The sequence below is a fragment of the Pseudonaja textilis genome, chromosome Z (assembly GCF_049901715.1).
Source record: "Pseudonaja textilis isolate UNSWEBS1 chromosome Z, rPseTex1.2, whole genome shotgun sequence".
NCBI lineage: Eukaryota > Metazoa > Chordata > Lepidosauria > Squamata > Elapidae > Pseudonaja > Pseudonaja textilis.
Window position 1 is genome coordinate 76633476 of NC_142008.1, and position 6239 is coordinate 76639714.

The 6239-nt window shown below is 32.5% G+C and overlaps 1 long non-coding RNA gene across 2 annotated transcripts; it reads left to right on the forward strand.

Moving 5' to 3' along the window:
- The first annotated feature begins 301 nt into the window (after window positions 1-301).
- LOC148124099 (uncharacterized) lies at window positions 302-5932 on the forward strand. Of its 2 annotated transcripts, none has more exons than XR_015740147.1 (3): window positions 302-539; window positions 1435-1585; window positions 5772-5932. It is a non-coding gene; the product is annotated as an uncharacterized LOC148124099 (long non-coding RNA). The 2 variants fall into 2 exon arrangements; XR_015740146.1 differs by lacking the exon at window positions 5772-5932 and adding an exon at window positions 2984-3071.
- Window positions 5933-6239: the final 307 nt, after the last annotated feature.

Sequence of the window (6239 nt, forward strand, 5' to 3'; positions counted from 1 at the left end):
CAACCAACCCAGAATTCTCACTCAAGACCCAAATAATTAGTTCAAAATATTCCACTTTGGATACATTATATGAAAACCTAGTTTTCTGGAAATTTCTACAGCTGGGGAAGTTGGAAGGAAACATAAGAAAAGCAACAAGATGGTAGACAACTCTACAAAGTATTTTGGGGAAATAACTAGAAAAATATTTATTTGAATGATCTGTTAATTATTCTTATTGTTACTAAACAGATAGAAATCCTAGATGATCACTCAGAATGACTAAAGGAACACCATGCCTTTGGTAGATAATTCGTGCTTTTGAACTTGAATATTCAGTACTGGTTTTCCAATATTCCAAATTTAGGACATGTTCTCCAATGCAATTGTACACATTGACTTGACTATTGACAAATTCTAGCATTTTTCTGATCTTTGGATATTGCAGAATAATCTACTGAATTTTTAGGCAGTTAAATCAGATTAAAGGCAAAACAGTGGCAACATAACAAAGGAAGATATACATATCCTATACTTGGGAAAAGAAAGAGATTAATAAGGTAATACACATGCATTTATTTTTTTCCTTAAAGTCTCAGGAGAATCTAGAGTGTAATCCTTTAAACTAAAATTGAAAACAAGTTTTAAAAGAAATAAAAGAATAATAATTTAAAACTGCTGATTACATACAGATAATCTTGCAATGTAATTATTTATATAATTAAAAACAGATGTTAGTATTCATGATTTACCAAAGAAATAAATTGGGGAAAATATTAAGTATAAAATTATTAATATAATTAATACTATTTCTAACCACAATAATAAAATGCTATAATAAAATGCTATACATTGTAATGAGAAGAAAAAAGATAAACTGAAAAGTTTCAGTCAGCCAGTTTGGTGTAGTGATTAAGGTGCTTGTCTGGAAACCAGGAGACTGTGAATTCTATTCCAGCATGAAAGCCAGCTTTGCGCCAGAAGATTCCACTGTTTTTTTGGCAAGAAAAAGTCAGCAAATGTATAAAAATGGCAATTTGGAAGGAGCCGGTTTAGCCAATGGATGTCCTAGATATTTGTGATATAAAGATACAAAGATAGAAATCTATAAAGACATATATTAGACTCATTTGATAAATGTATGGCAATTCTACAAAGGGAACAAGCCTGACAATTTAACCTTTAGCTTATAACTGAAATGTGTGTCATGTTGGACACAATTACAGCAAAGAAAGCTTTTCAGATAGTCTGACTTAATGACCATAATTAGGATCGGAATTAAGTAATGTGGTCATTAAATGAGATATACCCAATTTTACAACTGTTTTTGCTGTAGCTGTCAAATGAACTATGAGATCGATCATTAAGCAAATCAGGTTTCCTTCATTCTGACTTTGCTTGTTAGAAGTGCCCTGAGAAGATTGCAAATTAGGAGAAAGTATATATATATTGCAGGATCCATTCTGGGTCGGTCACCAGGACCAGTGGTTTTTGTTTTCTAAGCTTCCAGCCTTGTATTGGAGCCCATCTTCCAGGAAATTTACCAGAGTATGTGCTTTGGATCCTGCAACATTATCCAAGGACATGTATATTCATTCATGAGAGGGTATACATGTGTATAATAAATAAATATAAATACAAACCAATTATATAATCCAGATTTCAATATTAAGCAATCATGTCAAAACCAACACTTACATATATATTTCTATTGAAAATAATGTTAAAGCTTTCTAAATTTATTTTATTTTTTATTTCTCCCCCCTCAAAGATAAAATACAAAACAAAAACAAAAAACCCCAAGAATTACAAACAAGACATATATGCACACATGTGTGTGTGCACGTGCACACACACGCACACACACAAAGGGTGTGTATAACAAATAAAATTAACACTAAACATATAATCTCCACTCTGGTACAACACTAATATTTGTATCGCAAACTGATGTAACGTCCCCCCCCCCCACACACACACACACTTGCATTACTGGTCTAGTTGTAGTTATATACATTTTCCATCTGTACTTATTAAATTAGTCTTTTACATCACATTCTCTTACCAAATATTCCAAATATACAAATCTATTATCTGTCAATCAAATCAGCCCAATACCTGTTCATTGTAAGAAAGCTGTTATTGTTAACCCCCAAAATAAAGTAAACTTTCTGTTAATAGTATTATATTTAACTCACAGAAACTCCACAAACGGCTTCCAATCGCTTATAAATTTGTCTAAACTCTAAACCATTCTCTCTAATCAATGAAGTTAATTTCACCATCCCTGCCAATTTCATAATCCATTCTTCTGTAGTTGGTATTCCCTTTTCTTTCCAATATGTTTCATACACAATCCTTGTAGCTGTGACCATACAGAGGTACAAGGTTCCAAATTGTTTTTCTCTCAATTTATCCATAATACCTAGGAAAAAGGTTTCAGGTTTCATTAACATTGCATCTTAAGTATTTTCTGCATAATCATTATTATATTTATCCAATATGATTTAGCATGTTTACAAGACCAGCACATGTGATAAAATGTACCTGGAGTTTGCCAATTAATCTGTAGTCAAATTCCTTTGATATATCATGTTATAAAATTTTCCTTTCAAGCTATAATTCAAAGTAAACATTAAACCATAAATTTACATATTCTACCATTAGCCTAATATTGCAACCAGAGTTTTTTCCCCATTTAGCATACAGTCTTTAACAAATACATCTTCCAAGTTCATCCTACGTAGTATTTTATAAATTTTAGAAATCAGATTGTCATCTCCAGAGCATAAATTTGATTCCAATTCCAATTTGTTGGCTGAAATAACAAAAAAAAAAAATTTTTTTTTGCAAGATCTAAACTGAGTCAGTCAGCAGGACTCCATCATCAGGGAACTTTTCTCTCCAGAATGTGATTATGTTTTTTAATCAAGTGTGAAGTTTTCATATATTCTGTAGTAATTAAATCCATCACTTACTAGTTGTTCTCTTGTTTTTATCTAAGATTCCTCTTCTTCCAGTATCAACAGATCACAATATGTAATCCATTTAGACTCAATATCTTAAGAATGGTGCTTCATGAGATGATATCCGCAATGGTATCTTAGTAGCTAGTCTTTTTTAATACTTCACCCATATACACCAATCGATGTCTAGTAAAATGATTATTAAAACCTGAGCTAACTTTTATTTTATCATATCATAAATAAGTGTGCTATTCAAATCTCACATGAAAGCCTTCAAGATCTAACATCTTTTGACTTCCTCTTTTTTTCACATCTTATAAAAGTTTATATTTAATTCTTGGTTTTTTATTTTGCCAGATAAATATGGAAATATCCTTCTGTAATTTTTTTAAAGGAGTGGTCCTTGATCAATATCATAGTTCAAGGTTGTCCAAGCCCAAAATTTCAAGCATGGTGATATAGGGTATTCTTTTGCAAGCAGAGGAGTATAGTACTCTTCTCGTGAAATACTTCTGGACTCGCTCAATTGTATTAATGTCCATTATACAGTGCAGATTCCAGACAGAATTCAAGTATTGGTCTAGCAAAGGTTTTGTATACCCTAATTAGCAATTCTATATTCCTGGAGGAGAAGCTTCATAAGATTAGATTTACTACTCTTAATGCCTTTTTGGCAATGCTGTTACAATGAGCTCTGGTGTTAGGTCGTTAGATATGAGTACTCCGAGATCCTTGACAGAGTGAGGGTCATCAAAAAGGTCATATCCGCCTAGCTTGTATTTGGTGTACTGATTTTTTTTACCAATGTATACGACAGAGCATTTGTTGATCGAGATTTGGAGTTGCCAACTGTTTGACCATTCAGACACATAATCAAGGTCACTTTGAAGGACAGAGGTGTTGAATAGTTTTATGTCATCCGCAAAGAGGATGCAATTGCTTATAAGATAATCACAAAGGTCATTTATATAGAATATAAAGAGTGTGGGTCATAGAACGCTGCCTTGGGGGACACCACTGTTAAATGGAGCAGGGTTTATATAGTGCTCCCTATTTTTACTTATTTCTTGCCTGTTTAACAGGAAGACAGTAATCCACTTATGAAGGGATCTGGAAATGCTGTAAGAGTTTAGTTTTAACAGTAGTTTGTTGTGTACCACTGAATCAAAGGCTTTGCAGAAGTCCATGTAAATTGTGTCTATTGCTTTACTCTTGGTTCAAAAAATTTAGCCTTGTCTTGATGTGGTGTATATAAATCAATCAAAAGGCTTTTATTCATTGTAATTCAATGTGCACAATTATATATCTGTTTTGGTCAGCAGTAATAACTGTGGCTGTAGTTGAGGATTTGTATACAAAACTATACCTTTAATGTTCTTTTTGTGATTAGTGATATATTGCAAGCCCAATAGTTTGTGTCTCCTTAATGTAATTTTCATGTAAACAAATTATATGCTGATTGGATTTTTTCAAATAGTGAAAAAATATTTTTTGGGGGTGGGGGGTCGGGAATTAGCTCAATTTACTTTCCAAGTTAAAATCTTATGGTCCATCCTGTTTATGACAAGAAACTTTCCAATGCTTATAGCTATGGTTCCCACCCCCACAGGCTGTCCTTGGTTTGTGTCCAGCTTTTTTTTCCATTGTCCTTCTTAAGTCTGCATTTTTTCAAGGGGTGGTCTTTATATCTTGAATCTTTTGAAGACTTATATATTTCTCCATAAAATCATGAGCTTTATTCACCAAATTTAATCTGAAACATTCATGTGAAAAGTGAAGATAATTCCTTCCAGTTTGTCCCAGCAAAAGACAATATTATTCTGTTTTAGAAGTTCTGTCAAAAAGAAGGAGTCTCTTTTCTTCCTAAAAATTGTACTTGGAATCTCTCTAAACCCCTTTCCCCAAATTGTGTTTGTTCATAATTCCTCAAGATGGCATTGTTGTTTTTTCAAATAACTTTTTTATTTTTCAATGTAAACATACATATTTTGTGGGCATTGCATTGATTGAGTCAAATCTTTTTTAAGCAGCAGTAACAATAATAATACAAATAAGTATATGTAATTCTAATCTTCTAACTTCCACAACTTCAACAGAGCTAATCTCTTTTCGTAATCCATTTCTCATTTTCCCATTAGCTCATTTAAACATAAATAACATTGTGCCTTGTATTTAGTCCCTAAATATTATTATTTAATATTTTTAAAGAATTATTCATAGTTCCACCATAACTTCAATATTCAATATTATATAACAGTAAATATTAACAATATTTAATCAATCCCGGAAGTGTATCACAAAATCCCACACAATTTCTAGTCCTTAATATTTTAAATTCATAATATACTTTAGCACACTATTAATATTAATCATACAGTTTAATTACCTAATCCTAAATTCCCATCTACTGTCTTGACTTATTTGGATTATATTATAAAATTATATTTTCTGTTAGTATATACATATATACTATTTTTCCTGTATATATTTTCCCATTTTACTGAAATATTTTCTCATTATCCATCATCACTTAATCTTTTTGAAATTCCATTGTTTATTGATTTTTTTAATTCACTTTTTATCTCTCTCTCTTGGAATCTTGTATCTCTTTTTGGTTTTTTTGTACCTACTAATCTCTTTCTCTTTCTTTCTTCCTGACAGCGGTTACTGGCTGGATTTTGCGGAGCTCGACAGAGCCTGCTATTTTCCAGCCGTTCATGCCATGATGTCAACTGGAAGTCAAGATGGCATTGTTGATGGCAGCCTTGGTGAAATGCTTTCTAATGATTTTGATTTTTTTTATTTTTTATTTTCTGTGATTCACAGACCAAATATGAGTTTCTAAACTTCGGACAACTTTCTAGGAATATTCCTTCTCTGGTTTCTTCTATTCCTTGTAAATGTGGAAGGAAGCTGTGTGGATTCTGACTGAAAAAGCAGTGGCTCTCTTCAACAAAGCAAACAAAAGAAGTGCAGGAGGGGAAAGCGTGAAGGCATGTGGGAACTATGATTCTTTGTTCTTTGTGTACGTGCTAGGACAATGGAACCTTCTGGTAGTTGGCTGGAACATGAAGCAAGGAGCAAGGACAAATTGTTGCCATTTCTTAACCAGAACTGTAGCAAACTTAAACTCTGCAGCCTTGTATGCTTTATGCGAATGATCAGTGCATGTTGTGTGATGTAATGCGTTTGTGATAGGACGTTAACAAAATTGCTATGTTAACAAAGATTGCTTCTAATAAAAGAGGGTTTCGGAGTTCTCTCTGCGCTCTCATCCCAAGACAACTTTGCGAA